The sequence below is a fragment of the Pimephales promelas genome, chromosome 12, assembly GCF_988280905.1.
Source record: "Pimephales promelas chromosome 12, fPimPro1.hap1.1, whole genome shotgun sequence".
NCBI classification, from domain to species: Eukaryota; Metazoa; Chordata; class Actinopteri; order Cypriniformes; family Leuciscidae; genus Pimephales; species Pimephales promelas.
Window position 1 is genome coordinate 24,798,449 of NC_142780.1, and position 16,409 is coordinate 24,814,857.

Here is a 16,409-nt window from a genome sequence, read left to right on the forward strand (position 1 = left end):
GTCCTTCACTGCTAAAACCATGGGATCGAGTGGTTATCATCATATGGATATGTTCAAAATCTCTATATATTGATCATTTGTTTGAAAACATTTGCGTCTGAAAGGTTTTATCCCACGAGGATCCCCAAGGGCACGATCAAGGATAATTTGTTTCCTTCTAAGAAATGCTTATTGTTCCCTATATTGTCCAGAATTTCCCCTCCATGTATTTAACAAAAAAATATTTATTTTAGGATTTAAGTTAGTCATAGATTTAAAGTTTGAGTTTGAATAGATTGTAAATGTTGCAACGGTTCTCTTACGTGCTTAATTTGGTCATTCATTGGCTCGGATATTTCCTAGTATTCACTGTCACCCATGGCGAAGTTCATCTGTGTTGTTTGATAACATGTACGTTATTTTCGTAAGTCAAACTTTCTGAGTCAAACTACTTAAATATTTGTGTAGGCTATATATGTACATATTTTGCATTAAATGTAAAAGATTGTTTATATATAATCCACATCCAAAAATGTAATTTTATATTCCATAATTTTTAATTTGACTGTCTTTTTCGCAATGCTTCAGATTGTAGTTGTTTCCTTCATTGAAGCTGTTAAAGGCACTAAGTAACTTCTTCACCCTCTAGCAGTTGAAAAAACAAAACTGCATACATTTTGCAGAAGAGCATTGTTTTGGTTGTGCTTCGCTCTGCGTGACTGAGTGGATAAATTTGGTTTTCCTATTGCTCAAAAACATTCACTACTACTAGGCTTTTTAAGATACAGTATAACCAGTTTACAAGGAAATGATCTCAAGCTGACCAGCTAAAGACGTTACTGTAGCTACAGTATACTCATTAATAGATAATAAATTCCAGCACAGCACTACTACAACACATAATGAAATGGCCCATATAGCTAATGCTTTCTTAAGAACTCGGTTAGAAAGATACAAAATGCAAATTATTAATACCTTACTGACCTGTTGAGTAATAAAAACGCCATCTCTGTGTCGCTTACATTTCAAATCCCTCAGTTCTTGCTATCTCCTAAACCCAAGCTGTTTTATTCTCGTTTTATTACGAACTCTGTCTGTTTTTGCCTGCAGACTCTCCTCTGTTCAACATTTGTTTAAAATAGGTTGAATTCCTGAAGGTTTGCGACTTGACAATTAACCTATGCCACTCCCACATCATACAGTAGCCCAAGCAACTTTTCTGTATTTATGGATATGATCATGGCGCATGGGCGAGTGATGTATGTATGTATGCAATTTCCCACAGAAACCATACCTCTAGGTGTAAATAAAATACTTAAATAGGCTTACTATAGTGAATCAGGGTAAGACAAAAAAAATATTATTTTAATTTTAAACATCATTATTTAAATTTTTTGTAACCTTTAATTACACAGTCTTGTACCTTTTGTCTTTTTGTCCAATTTTCAAATATTTTTTTGCTTCAAATTAATTTAAGTTTGTAATGTTGTGATTCACCAGTTAGATTGGTTTTTGCCTTATACATCTTTAACATAGACTTCGAAAATACTTCCGGAACTAAGGCTGCTGGAAAAGTGGGCTGTCACAGATGCAAGATGGTGGCAGTTGTATTTGCATGCATTAAAGTTATCGATTGCGACTTGTATGACTACAGAGGACATCAATATTAATATTACTCAAATATTTGTGCAGTGTTCGTCTTCTTTGGTAAACCAATTGTTTTTTACATTGTAATATACAGTATATATATATATATTTTTTTAGCAGAAGCTTGAAGATAGACCTAATAAATGGATAATATTATAAAATACTTCAACTCAAATTAATATTTCATGTCTACTTATTTATATATTTAAAGAGTAGCTGTGTAAAAAGTGGGATAGTTTAGAGTCAGGCTTAGAGTCTTACTTGAGATCCATGTAAAAAGGAAAATTGCGGCTTTCTTTGACATATGCCGCTGCATTACATATGCCATGAATATCTTCTCACATTCATATGGGATTGACCAGCTGTGCCACAGGAAGAAAGATCATTTCTTGCCGTAATAGAGGGATTTGGCAGAAAGCGTCCATAGCATATATAGGCCGTACTGCTTTAAAGCTGCCACCCCTCTGTGAAGCAAATCTTCACCCCATCTTGCTAACATCCTCTCACCATGTATTCGACCATAGCACTTTGCACTTAATGTCTGCCTCACACCTTTCAACGACGTCATGTGCATTTGAAGGTCATTACAATATGTTTGTGTTCTCAGTTATGGGCTGAAGCTGCTGTCACAGTGTGCCTGCTTTTATTTTATGTGATTTATTATGTTGTCTGTGACATTATGTCACCATTTGCCTCTTCAGTCCCATCATAAAAGGTCACTGATGAATCTCTTCGTCTGCAAGGGCGATATTAAAATCTCAGAACGTAACCACTTATGCTGGCAGGCTAAATGAAAACCCCATTGAAACCTGCTGACGCAAAGCTTAAATAAACAGGTGTAGACAGAGGAGAGTTTGTTTATATGAAGGTTTTCTATGTAGTCTGAGACTTGTATCGTACTGTAATGCAATCTGTGTGTAGTTGTCGGTGCGTGTTATGAGTCAGTAATCGTCCTACAGTGTGGTAACGAGTGTCCAGGCACATGTCAGGAAGTGTTCCAGGGGTTGTTTGTGCATTGTTGGGTTGAAATGGGATCTGTGTGTTGTGTGAGAATTGTGGGCATGAGCACGCAGATGCACGTCAGGCAGATAATGGTGGCTATTATGGGTTTGAGGTTTCATTTGAAGTGCCAGGAAAATATCGGACACCTTTGCAGTGCAGACGTACACATGCACTCTCGTGCACACTGCGACCTCTGGTGAGAGCCTGTGGTTCCTGAGTCCCTCTGCACATGCTCGAATTCATGAGATGCAAAGCCTCACAGTGGGCTATAAGAGGTCAGTGTTTGTGTTATTTTAGTGTACATCTTTGCAATTGTTTTTTAAATGAAAATAGTGAAAGGTCCTCTTAAAATGGAAGTCTGTGAGGCAGCAAAATAAGTGTAATTTATACATGTTAACAGAACTAGTGTAAAAGAATCACTTGCCCACATTGCCTCCATTTATTTATATATGAAAACAGGATATCACACTTATATAGAGATCTGAGATCTGGTGACTGTGGGGGCCATTTTAGTACAGTGAACTCATTGTCATGGCCAAGAAACCAATTTGAAATGATTTGAGCTTTGTGACATGGTGCATTATCCTGCTGGAAGTAGCCATCAGAGGATGGGTACATGGTGGCTAAAGGGATGGACATGGTCAGAAACAATGCTCATGTAGGCCGTGGCATTTAAACGATGCCCAATTGGCACTAAGGGGCCTAAAGTGTGCCAAGAAAACATCCCCCACCCCATTACACCACCACCACTAGCCTGCACAGTGGTAACAAGGCATGATGGATCCATGTTCTCATTCTGTTTATGCCAAATTCTGACTCTACCATCTGAATGTCTCAACAGAAATCGAGACTCGTCAGACCAGGCAACATTTTTCCAATCTTCAACTGTCCAATTTTGGTGAGTTCTTGCAAATTGTAGCTTCTTATAGTGGAGATCAGTGGTACCCGGTGGGGTCTTCTGCTGTTGTAGCCCATCCGCCTCAAGGTTGTGCATGTTGTGGCTTCACAAATGCTTTGCTGCATATCTCGGTTGTAACGAGTGGTTATTTCAGTCAAAGTTGCTCTTCTATCAGCTTGAATCTTGAATTTTGGCCCACAGGACTGCCACACACTGGATGTTTTTACCTTTTCACATCATTCTTTATAAACCCTAGAAATGGTTGTTTGTAAAAATCCCAGTAACTGAGCAGATTGTGAAATACTCAGACCGGCCCGTCTGGCACCAACAACCATCCCACGCTCAAAAATGCTTAAATCATCTTTCTTTTCATTTCTGACATTCAGTTTAGAGTTCAGGAGATTGTCTTGACCAGGACCACACCCCTAAATGCATTGAAGCAACTGCCATGTGATTGGTTGATTAGATAATTGCATTAATGAGAAATTGAACTGGTGTTCCTAATCATTTAGGTGAGTGTATATGTATATATGTATGTGTGTGTGTGTATATACGTATATATATATACACTGCTCAAAAAAATAAAGGGAACACTAAATTAACACATCATAGATCTGAATGAATGAAATAATCTTATTAAATACTTTTTTCTTGTTTTTACTTTTTAAGTGTTGTTTAAGTGTTCCTTTTATTTTTTTGAGCAGTATATATATATATATATATATATATATATATATATATTGTGTATTATCTGCCATAACAGCTAATATAATTGTCAGCTAATATACAGCTAATATAATTGTATAATCTGTATTATACGGGATATGGGACTGATTTTCAAACCTCAAACCCTATCTGCTTCCATCTAACTTATTTTATTTATTTATTTATTTAATTAATTACATTTAATTACAATCATCAGTAAAGGAAGTTGGAACTGTGCCAGACTCACTTGTTAAACGAACAACTCCCTGTTTCTTTGAAATTCATAAATATAGGGTTGAGAACTGCACTTGTTTAACCATAACACTGGGTCTTTAATGACAGCCCTCTTCTTAGTTTTTTTTGTTTTCTATTTTGTCTGTAAAAAAATATAAATATAATAATTTTAATTGAATTAAAAGAATATCAGTATATGAATATGCCATTACATCCACACACTGATGTGCTGTTTGTCCCAGTGTAATTTGCGTCCTCTGTGTTTTCAGTTTATAGAGGTAGTTTTTCTTCAGTCTCCAGTTGAGATATGATCTGCCAATCTGTTTCTCGATTCTCACATCTGTTTTGGTTATTCCCATTCTCCAGTTTCCTCATTTATCCTGGATGCGCCTGTCCTCTTTTTCTGATATTAAGTGCTGATGTGCATTTGAAACTTTTCCCCTCTTTATTTTATTTCTTTCCTCCCAGGAACATTTCAATCAGTTGTGTCCAACATGTGAAATGCAGGTCAAATGTTGTGAACGCTCTGGTGGATGTCAGATGCTATAAGTATACAGTACATATGGAGTGAAAGATGGGGAGTGTTCATATATGTGTGTGTAATCATGTGGACACACGGCAATGCTCTAATGGTAGTGAGGGAGCTTGTGTTCTATTACAGAGAGCTGTGAGATAGATACGGCTGTGCCATTTACTGTGCAGTGGTGATGGAGATGGAGACAGGTTTAGGCCAGGGCAGAAAGGAGGGAGGGAACGTCATTACACACACACACACACACACACACACACACACAGTATGATGTTTAGCCTCTCTCTCTTTAGCTCCGTCTGTTATTTTTGGTATTTTCACACGTTTTAATTCTCCCCTCTATATACTTGCTGTTTTTTCCCATCGCTTTCTTCTGGAGAGTGATTGAGGTGAAAAAGTGCTGAGGGCAACGCTTCGTCTGAGACCACAGAAAGACAGAAACATGTCTACATCTCTGTAGGCAGGAGAGATAGAGATAGATTTATAGACAGAGAGAGAATGAAAGAATGAGTGAATGAGCGAGAGAGAGAGAGAGAGAGAGAGAGAGAGAGAGAGAGAGAGAGAGAGAGAGAGAGATGATGCTGTATGCTCTCTGCAGGGTGAGATGATGTATGACTGGAAAGGCCACATGTTGGCCGTGTGATGGATTAAAGCACTTTGTAGGAAAATTACCGAGAGCGCCTCACCACCCCCAAGTCCTGTCTTTAATAAAACTCTACACACACAGACACACACACGCACTTACACGCACACACACACTGAAATAAAGTGTGTAGTCCAGATAAACACATCTGGACTCGGGTAATGCATGTTAATCTACATAAATTTACAGTCATTTGTTTAGCATTTAATTCAATACACCTGAGCGCCAGATGAAAAAACTTGAATAATATAGTAGTGGTGGAAAGAATAGGCTGGTTTATAAAGATTTGAGAATAATTTGTGGTTCAAGTCGACTTGTAACAGCACCTGTAACTCAATTGACCTTGTATTTTGGTGTATTACGAGTAAAACAGGATGTTCAATGAAGAAAAGTTTTGGATTTAACTATCAGGAATCTATTGGATATTGAAAAGTGGGAGCTTTATACCTGAATGTAGCCAGACAAATGTAAATTTGCAGTCGATTGTGGAGGAGGCTGAAGGTCAAGTTGACTTTAGAGCATCTATATATCTTAAAGGTAATGCTCATTTTTAAAAGAAATCGAATGTAATTTGCTATTATTGTCATAAACTTTATTATATTATTATATTATATTAATGTTAAGCATCTTTAATTTTTTAAACAATATTTTTAATGTTACAAATATTTCAAATGCTGTTCTTTTGAACTTTCTATTCATCAAAGAATGCTGAAAAATATTTTCAAGGTTTCCACAAAATAATCAAGCAGCACAACTGTTTTCACATTGATAATAATAAGAAATGTTTCTTGAACATGAAATTGACATATTATTTATATATTATAATGATGTGACACTGAATACTGGAGTAATGGCTGCTGAAAAAAATGCATTTTTCTGTCATTATCATAACAAATTATATTTTAAAATATATTAAAATAGAAAACAGTTATTTTAAATTGTAATAATATTTCACAATACGTTTCTTATTGTATTTTTTATTTTATTTTTTACCAAATGAATGCAGCTTTGGTTTATTTTACTTTTTTTTTTTTTTTTTTTACGTGTACCTCAAACTTCTGTACATGTTATTGGATGATTTTAGCAGTTTCTTCTCTTCCTCCATATTTTCCTTATATAGCATTAAGTGTGTAATTTAAAAGAGCGAGAGAGAGAGAGAGAGAGAGAACTTCTTGCGTGTTTCATTAAATGTGCTCTAAGCTTGAGCTATAGCCTCAGTGCACCTTTAAGGTTTGGATGGGAATTGTTGATTCAAAATAACAAAGTTTTGTCTTTTTAGTCTCACACAAAGCAAGCATGATACAGATGACTTGAAAAAGGTGCACAAATAACCATCGTCCCCTCACCTCCATGGATGAAAAGACAATCATACAGGTTGGAAGGAAGTGAAGGCGAGTAACTGAATAAAGTTAACCAGTAACCTGCATGGCATGTGCCATAAAATAGTTTAGATAAATCATACACAATAAGACATGGCTCAATAGTAAATGGAGTCATTTTTGATTTCATGTTTGCTATGGTTTGTGATGCTGTTGTGGAAGTTGTTGGCTGCTATGATGTTTCCATGTAGTAAATTTAATTGGTCAGGGTTAGTTCTCCTTCTTTCACCTCCTGCTAAAAAATCATATGAATATTCAATGAAAGATTGAGTGGAGACAAACCGCAACAGAGAGAAAGAGGTTGAGGGTAGGAGGCAAAAACCAAAAGGCAAAGACATTTTGCCCTCAACAGAGCTGTACATCAGGCTAACAATTCATCATCATCGTCATCATCGTTACCATCATCATCTCTCCCTATTTATCCACCACAAAATAGGGTTCTTAATCATGTAAATTCACACGTTTTTTGATAAACTCCCTGATGCCTAATTTATTCTGAATTAAAACCATTCTGATGAACAGTAGTCTTTAGCTAGACACACTTTTATATTAAAGGGGTTGTGTTGTGACATAGGTAATATAAGGACAAATATGGTTCACTTTTAATGTTAATATATTTTTTTTCCACAATATATATATAGCCACAGTATAACCATAGTTATAGTTTTATCTCAGGCAAGCTGCTCGTTTTTAGATATGGATTTAACCTCCTTTAATGACTGAAAGAAAAGGGAGTCTGAGTCCTGAATAATTAGATTTATATAGTTTTGAATAAAAGTTATATTATTAATACAAATTACCAACATAAGAAAGTGCCCCTTAGGATCTATATAACTCTGTAACACTGAACCTGCAAAATGGTTTTTCACTATCATCACACCAGAAGAATGTTCTGAACCATGAGCCATCCAAACCTCATTGCCCAATTGGTTTTCCAAAAAGTAATGTCATTTGAAACAGAGTGAGACTTCTGGAAAAAACAAAAGTCACTTTTGAAAGACTTGGCATACAAAAACAACGCTTTACACTATCAAGCAAGCCTCTGGCATTGAGGGAAACAATTGAAATAGACATTCAAAAGAACAAAACAAGAGATAATAGAACAAAAGTACCAGTTGTAGAACCCTCAAGGGAAAAAAAAAACAGAGAGAGCTGACTTTCTTAAAATGAAATATTACACCCACTACACTACAATTAAACTGGTTTACCATGCTTAAGGTGGATACATTTCAGATCCATCAACAAAGGCACCACCTCCAATGCATTGAGCTTTCTTTCACTCCTTTCGAGCCTTGTCTACGGCGGACTAAAGCAGCGGTTTTCTTTCTCGATCAGTCGAGAGATCCTCAGTCAAGCGAAGTTGATTGCCACGAAGAAACTCTGTCGTCCTCGCTGCCTTCCACACGTCTCTCGTAAAACGCGAAGAGAATTTAATAATGATTGATTGCGGTCGTGAAATATTCTGGAGCCTCCTTCTAAATTTGTAATCAGTAAGAGTCAGTAACTTTTGGAGAACACACCAGATGACCATGGTTTCCGGGTGGAAGACTAGAGCTACTCCAGGAATAAATTGAGGCTTAGATTAAACCTACCAGGAATCAGGTTTAACTTCAGATTAATGTTGTGTTTTAAAGAACACAAACACATACGTAAACAAACACACACGCACACACAGTCGCATAAACATGTGTACTGTATGTATACGTCTATATATATTGATCTTCACTGACATTGTCCAAGTAATCTATGTGTCTTCTTTAATCACAACATTAAACTGCCTCCTGTTCCACAATTTAGTTCTGGAGAGGTCTTGTCCAGTTTTATTAAACTCTGGAATAGACTATGTCTAGAAATATTTAAAACCATGACAGAGACCGAGTACTTTAAAAGGCCATTTACTACTTGGCTTAATCTCTGTCCGAGAAACCAGCAGCATTCGTACATCTTACTACTTTACTCTACCCTGCCAGAACACAAAGATAGATCAAAGTGACATTATTTTAACCAACCATTCAGAAACGTTCAAGCCTTAATTGTCAAACTTCTTTGCGTCCGTCATCTTTTTCCGGTCCGACTCGGGTTCAAACTGATACGGTTGCACGGATGTGCCCTCAGAGACTCTCGCTGTCATTCTTTCTCCAAAATATACCCTCAACTATCGTCAAGGCAACACTCCATGTGCGTTGTCAAAACGCAACAGAACAGAGGGGCGGGGTGAGCGAAGCTCATTATCATTTAAAGGCATATGCACTGAAACAGCATGCTGAAAACAGAGCTGTTTCTGCAGAAAAAAACAGCGTTTTCTTACAATACTAATGAGCATTTTTAATTAAAGTATATTACAAATTTTTCATTTAGACCCCAAAGAATCAAATTAACTTGTATGAAAATGGCATCATATGACCCCTTTAAATTACCCTATGTTTCAAAGCACATGACAATACAATAATAATGAACGTAATCAACAGGGCTCTTACTTGTACCGACTGCTGAAGATTTATTTCGGCATTGATAGTGTTGAAATATAAATGCAAAAATCGGAGTCTGAGAACGTGAACAGCTCCGGGCAGAACGCCATGGGCTGCCATCTCATAATAAGGGTTATTACATGGTGTGAACGCAGCATACGCTCATTGTTTTGGTTCAGGAGGAACTGTGAAAGGTGGCTGCTGTCAGTGCTGTATCTCTGACTATGCTTAGCATGAACTGATGTGAAGAGAGTTTAAACCAGTACAACAAAGTTTTTGCCTACCTTACCTTTAATGACTTTAAGTTGCAAAATATGCTATTGGGAATGTAGTTAAGTTGGTAAGCATTACTACTTTGAGTTAGTTGCTGTATCTGATACTCGTGTTTTTATTTTATTCGTTGTCACACAGACATCCTTTTCCTGTTTAAAACAAAAACAGCACCCCCAGATTGTAGGTCCACAGCACCTCAGCAGCAGCAAGAGTGGCACTAGTTCTGCCTGTGTGTGAATGTTTACAGGACATGAATGTATTTATTACAGTGTGCGCTGGAGTCCACAGCGCAGCGCCGTCGTACAGGCCGTGGCTTCACCGTTTGTGTCTGTATGTCCCCGAGGGGACATGTGTTCCACATAGTTTATGATTATGGTTTCTGTGGGGGAACAAGATGCGGCGAACTAACATGCGAGTTATACACCAACAGCCACACTCAAGAGGCAGGGACCGCACCATAGAGCTCTCCTTCGTGAGGTCTGATGTCTTTGTTTATTTTGTTGTTTTTTTCTCGCACATTCCTTCCCTCCTGTCATCTTTTAGATCTGACAGCAGGAGCAGCTCCTGGCAGCAGCAGCTTGATAGACATGTCAGGAGTGTAAAATACCTGTGTGGTATGAAGCGCTCGCACACACACGCAGAGTTCAGCTGTGCCGGGTTCGAATTATTCATCACAACCTGATCCCTGTTGGTCTCTGAACCGCAGGATAGCTGAAGCATTAACGCTGCCTGACTTACTTTATATAGTATTAAATTAACAGGCGACATTTCAGGATGCTGTAAAGTGCCCCAATTAGGCTATTTTAAAGTTTACTATTGTTGTTTTGGAATCTCCTACAATATAAGGTCAAAATTTTTTTTCATTTTTTCGTAATATACATTTGCACATCACCACATTTTCACCGATTCTCAAACGACTCATCAGATGAATCAATCTTTCCTTTCCGTGAGCTACTCTACTCTGATTGGCCAGACAGCTCAGTCTGTTGTGATTGGTTTACCGTGTACAGCGCGTCGAAAATAACATCAGCTCTGCTTGTCCTGAGGCTTCCTACACCGTAAACTAAAAGCAGTAACGAACAATGACGTCCATTTTACCATATCAATGCGAGCACGAGTCCGAAGATGAAACATTGGAAAAACTATTCATTTTTTCTAATATATTGCGGTGAACATGGAAACTATCTGGCAATATGTTTCGTCTTGACGTCATGGCGCAACGGCTTATGACTTGTCTGAAAAACGATTCATTTCATTCACTCAGTCAACTCTTACTTTTGAAAGACAATAAATTTATATATGTTGCACAACTTTGCAGGATGTTTTCATTCACTTGGAGCTATGCTACACATTACATGAAAGGTCATTTTCAAAAATCCATAATAGGGGCCTTTTAAGTAAGACCAATTATTGGCTTAGGTGTAGTAACAAAATAGCATTTTTGGGTTAAATTTGTAGCATTGTCTGTGAGCCAGGTATTGATTTGGTTTTTTTTTCTTCAACTTTTCAACTTTTTTTTTTTCTTTTTTTTTTTTTTTTAACTTTCTTGGTGTTCAGACTGTTTTCTTAGAACTTTCCTTAAACAGTTCATTTGAGGAATGAATCCAATAGTTTATAATTTAATTTCTGGATTAAATTTTTAGCTTTACCTGCATTTTTATTTCACTTTATTTTACTTTGAAATGGCACATTTATAAAACTTATAAAAATAACATTTTCTCTGTGGGGTACTTTATTGAACTTACCAAAAATACTACGCTCCTAAGACCGTACCATTGTAATGTTTGACATGTACATTTTGAGGTTTATTGGAGTCCTGTGTTGATAGCGTTGCTTATAAATATGGTAATCATTCAGTATAGCATGCATTACTGTTATCAATTGTACCAAATGTCCACCACTTTTTTGGAAGGGTGTTTGCATGTGTTTATTTTTTGCATTGAAATGGCAATTTATTAGCGTTTACAAAGGTTTTTGTATCATTATGTTAAAGTCACCTGTAAAGGCACCAATTTCCTCAAATGACTCATATAAATATGCAAATCATAGAGATGCGATGGTATACATCAAAGTACCATGAAACTACAGTATGGGCATTGCAACAGTACCTCTGTGTTATTGATGCAGACCTAACTAATTCCTGGACACAACTAGCATCATGGTGCATAATAACATCATGGTGCAAAGTTCGCTTTGTCTAAATTTCATAATCTAAATACACTAACATTTGATTTATTGCTATATATGGCTGCTAGACCGCGTGAATAAAGTAATTTGCATGGCTACAATAACAACTCAAGAAACACTCCTTAATTAATGTTGTCGGAGCATTTGCATTGTGTTACACTGGTACGCCCGTTTAAGAGAACGTTCAGACTGAAATATGATTATCACATTAAACCCAGATATGATTAGTGTGTGTGTTGTGCAGGAGCTGATGGAGATGATCAGTATTTTGATGACAGTCTGAGGGGCTGATCCTGACCGAGATGCAGAGACTGAAGGCGTGTGTAATTGATAGTGACAGTCCTCTTCTACATTTAATTGCTGACCATGAATCAGATTACTTCCTCAAACTGCTCTCATTAGCGCTGAGAGATCTGTGGCAACACAGCTCACACTGCATTCATATTGGCCTGTGGTGGATGGCTACCTCATGTTGGTGTTTATGATTTTGCATATTCTTAAAGATTTGTGACATGATAGATTATTCCACCTATCCATCCATCATGAAGGATATTATAGTTATTCATATTTTCTTTTTGAGGTACTTTATTACACTAGCAAAACAATACAATGCTTTTTTGACATAGTCTTTTTTCTTTATACTGTCTTTTGTAATCTTTTTTTTTTTTTGCAGTTTCTTCATACAGTATCATAGCAGTTATATCATTGAAAATGAAAATGGTAAGCAGTATGTATTACTAATAACATCATTGTACTATATTACCATCACTTTGCGTTTTTGTGAGGGTGTTTGCATGGGCCAAGTCGACTTCCTCGAGTGTGAAGGTGGTGTCCACGGACGCCTCCACCTCGGGATGGGCAGTACTGCTAGAGGGCAGACCGTTCTTTGGCCAGTGGTCCGAACTGGAGTAGCTTCTACACATAAACTGTGTAGCATAAAACGTTTTTTTGTCCCCTGATAAAAAATCATCACGTCTTGGTCCGCTCAGACAACATGTCAGTGGTGGCTTACATAAATCGCCAGGGTGGCGTCAGATCCCCAAACCTTTACAGGTTTGGGGATCTGTACACCCCAGTAGTAGAAGACCATACTGTTTCCCAACTGTAGGGGGACCCCGAGAGCAAAAGTTACACGGTGTTACTTTAATAAACTCTGCCTACTCATCATTTGCGTCTCTCAATCATAGGCAGCTGTATATTGTTTGCCAATGCATGTATACTGTATATGGTCTCCTGACAATAAAATTGCAGTTTTCTAGATTAAGGGGCCAGTACATTTTACCCCGACACATCTTACCCCACTCCTACTGTAGTCCTCAGACAAGTCTATTTTAGTGAGTCATCTCTGTGAGACAGCCTACTGTTACAGCCATTTCTGTGAGGTATACTGTCATCTCTGGGAGATACTTTTACAGTCATTTCAGAGGTACTTTAGTCAGTCATCGCTTGGAAATACTGGAGTCAGTCACGCTGAAATAGTATAATATACTCTGAGGATGACAGGCATGTCATTGAAGTTGACATTTGAGCAAAAACACTTTGAAAGCAAGCCTATGCTATTAGATTGACTCTCACAGTGGGGTTTATCAGCCGTCTTCGCTGTCAAATGAAAGTGTTTTCCTGTTTGCTGCAAGTTCGTTCACAATTACGTACCGGCAAAGTAAAATAAAGCATGTACGAATGTACGATGATTTTTCAACCAGACAGCAGGAGCTAAATGGCATTAGTACAGGTTGAATGGAGACCGCCTTAGTTTGGTCCAGTAGCGTTAGCATTGCGGCCACATGTGACCAGACTCGACCCCGTACACAGCATGGGGGAATGTGCTAGAGCTCTCCCTGGCACTATCCATCAGCACAGGTCTCGGCTAGCCCGAGCTCAGTTCCCACTGAGCGTAATGGGGTGTAGGAGAGCCCAGGGAACAGTGTGCGCTGCGATAGGCTCGGGCCTGGCAGTATTATAAACTTACTGTGTGATTATTGTCAGAGCGGGACTCTAGCGCCTGGGGGTACGCAGTGATGGGTAGTGTGTCAGAGAGGAGAGCGAGAGAGAGAACACAAGCTGAAGGAGAGAGAGGAAGCAAGGGGAGGGGGAAGAAGATAGATGGCGTGGCAGACAAAGGAAGCTGGGGTAGAGAAATACGATGGAAGAAAAAGGATCGAGAGGGACAAGCAATGAGAATCAGTTAGAAAACAACTCTATGGTGAGGGAGAGAGAGAGAGGGATGGAAATTAGAGAAAATTGTTAAGAGCCTGACTGTGGCAAGATTGTTTTCCCTTGGTTTTTTTTTGCCGCCTCTAAACACCGGAGATGTGGCCTGTCTCTGGCGAGGAGAGGGAACTCAATTTGGGACAATTTACTCTACAGTCTTCTCGCTGATATACCTCCGGGACAGAGAATAGGGAGCGAATGAAACTGAAGGAAGATAAAATCAGCAAGACACTGGCACACACAAACACACACACACTCTTGTACCGCACACACATGGATTTCACTTAGTTAGCTTGAACTCTCCCGGTTGGTCGATATGATTTGGTCTCTATGGCAATGAAAATGAAAAACCTTTGAAAGGGTCAAGGGAAAGCCACTGGATTTGATTTAGCTCCACCTTGAAGATTGATGTGGCTAGACAGGGTGTGTGTGTGGATGCGGGAGCGTGTCTGCTGTGGATATTTTGTGCCCTGTATTTGCATGGCACTAACCTTATGCTTCCATTTGACCTTTAACCCCACATTTAATCATACAGGACTGACAAAAATGACATTGTGGAAGCAGCCTAGTGTTGGGGAAGCTACTTGTAATGACTTTGTAATAACTAGACTACTAAAGGTAGCTAACTTTCCCTTAAATAGCTTCAGATAAGTAACCATACTTTAATATTATTTATTATGCCATCAGAACCATATTATTCTGGCTCAAAAACAGTTTTTGAATGATTGAACTCCCAAGAACCATTGAGGTTTATTCTTGCGTCAAGCAGGTTATAAAAATAAAAGCCTAAATTTAATTTATTCACCATTTAAAGATGCCAGTTGACTAAGGTTGCCCACTGAAGCTCAGCAGGGTTGAGCCTAGTTAGTACCTGGATGAGAGACCTCCTGGGAAAACTAGGTTGCTGCTGGAAGAGGTGTGGCCAGCAGGGGGTGCTCACCCTGTGGTCTGTTTTTGGTCCTAACGCCCCAGTAGAGTGACGGGGACACTATACTGTCAAAGAGCACCGTGCTTCGGATGAGACATTAAACCAAGGTCCTGACTCTCTGTGGTCACAAAAAAATCCCCCAAAATTTTCGAAAAACTTCAAAACGAGTAGGGGTGTAAGCCCTGCATCCTGGACGAATTTGCCCATTGGCCTCTGTCCATCATGGCCTCCTAATCATCCCGATATACTGATTTGCTTGATAACGGTCTCCTCTTCACCAGTAATGTGTTGTGTGGTGGCGTTCTGGCGCAATATGGCTGCCATCGCATCATCCAGGGGGATGATGCACTTTGGTGGTGGTTGAGGAGATTTCCCCTTCCACGTAAAGCACTTTGAGTACCCAGAAAAGCAATATGTAACAAATTATTATATTATTTTTATTGTGTCTCTTCAAAAAAATGTGGACTAAACCGCTCAATTTATTTGGATTAGTTTTACCATCTCTTTATGAACTTTTTTTAGCAAAATGGTAGTTGCGAAGCTGTCAATGGAGAAGTGGCTCAGATTTTATTCAAAATATCTTAATTTGTGTTCCGAAGATGAACGAAAGTCTTAAGAGTTTGCAACAACACGATGGTGAGGAAATGACAAAATTTACATTTTCGGGAACCAACCCTTTAAAAACCATGTAAACAGCGCAATCTGGATGGACAGTTTCTGGATTTTCGATCAAATACAGGTTATTTTAACTGTGTATAAAACACAATATGCTTCAAATGATTATTTATATCTAAAAATGCCCTATTAATGACAACTTCTACCCTCTGTCATGTTTAAAGTTTATGACCCGCACGACTCAAATTAAGGTACAAAAATTATCTGAGTTTCCCAGTAGTAGAGACAACTTGAGAGGGACGTTCATGTCTTATTTTTTAAGTCGTATTTACATTAATTCCAATTTCACGTGAAGGCAGAAAAAGTGCAGTGAAACTGTTTTACTACAAACCAGTGTGTTTATAATTAAGGCAATACATTAAATGCTATACAAGTTTGAAATATCAAGCAGCATAACAAGCTGTTTTGTACAGCTAAAAATAACTGGAAGCAGATGACACCAGAAGCCAGACATACTAAATTTACAAATGGATGGCCTGTTCTTATGTGAAAAATAAGTGGATTGGGACAGGCCTTGGGTCTCTTAATAGGTGAATCTTTTTTTTAATTTTTTTTTTTTTAATACGGTTCTTTTATGAGCCCTCCAAACAAGCTGATTCACTCGAATAAATTGAATCTGCTCATTTTTACAGGTGTATGCAAACACTCTCC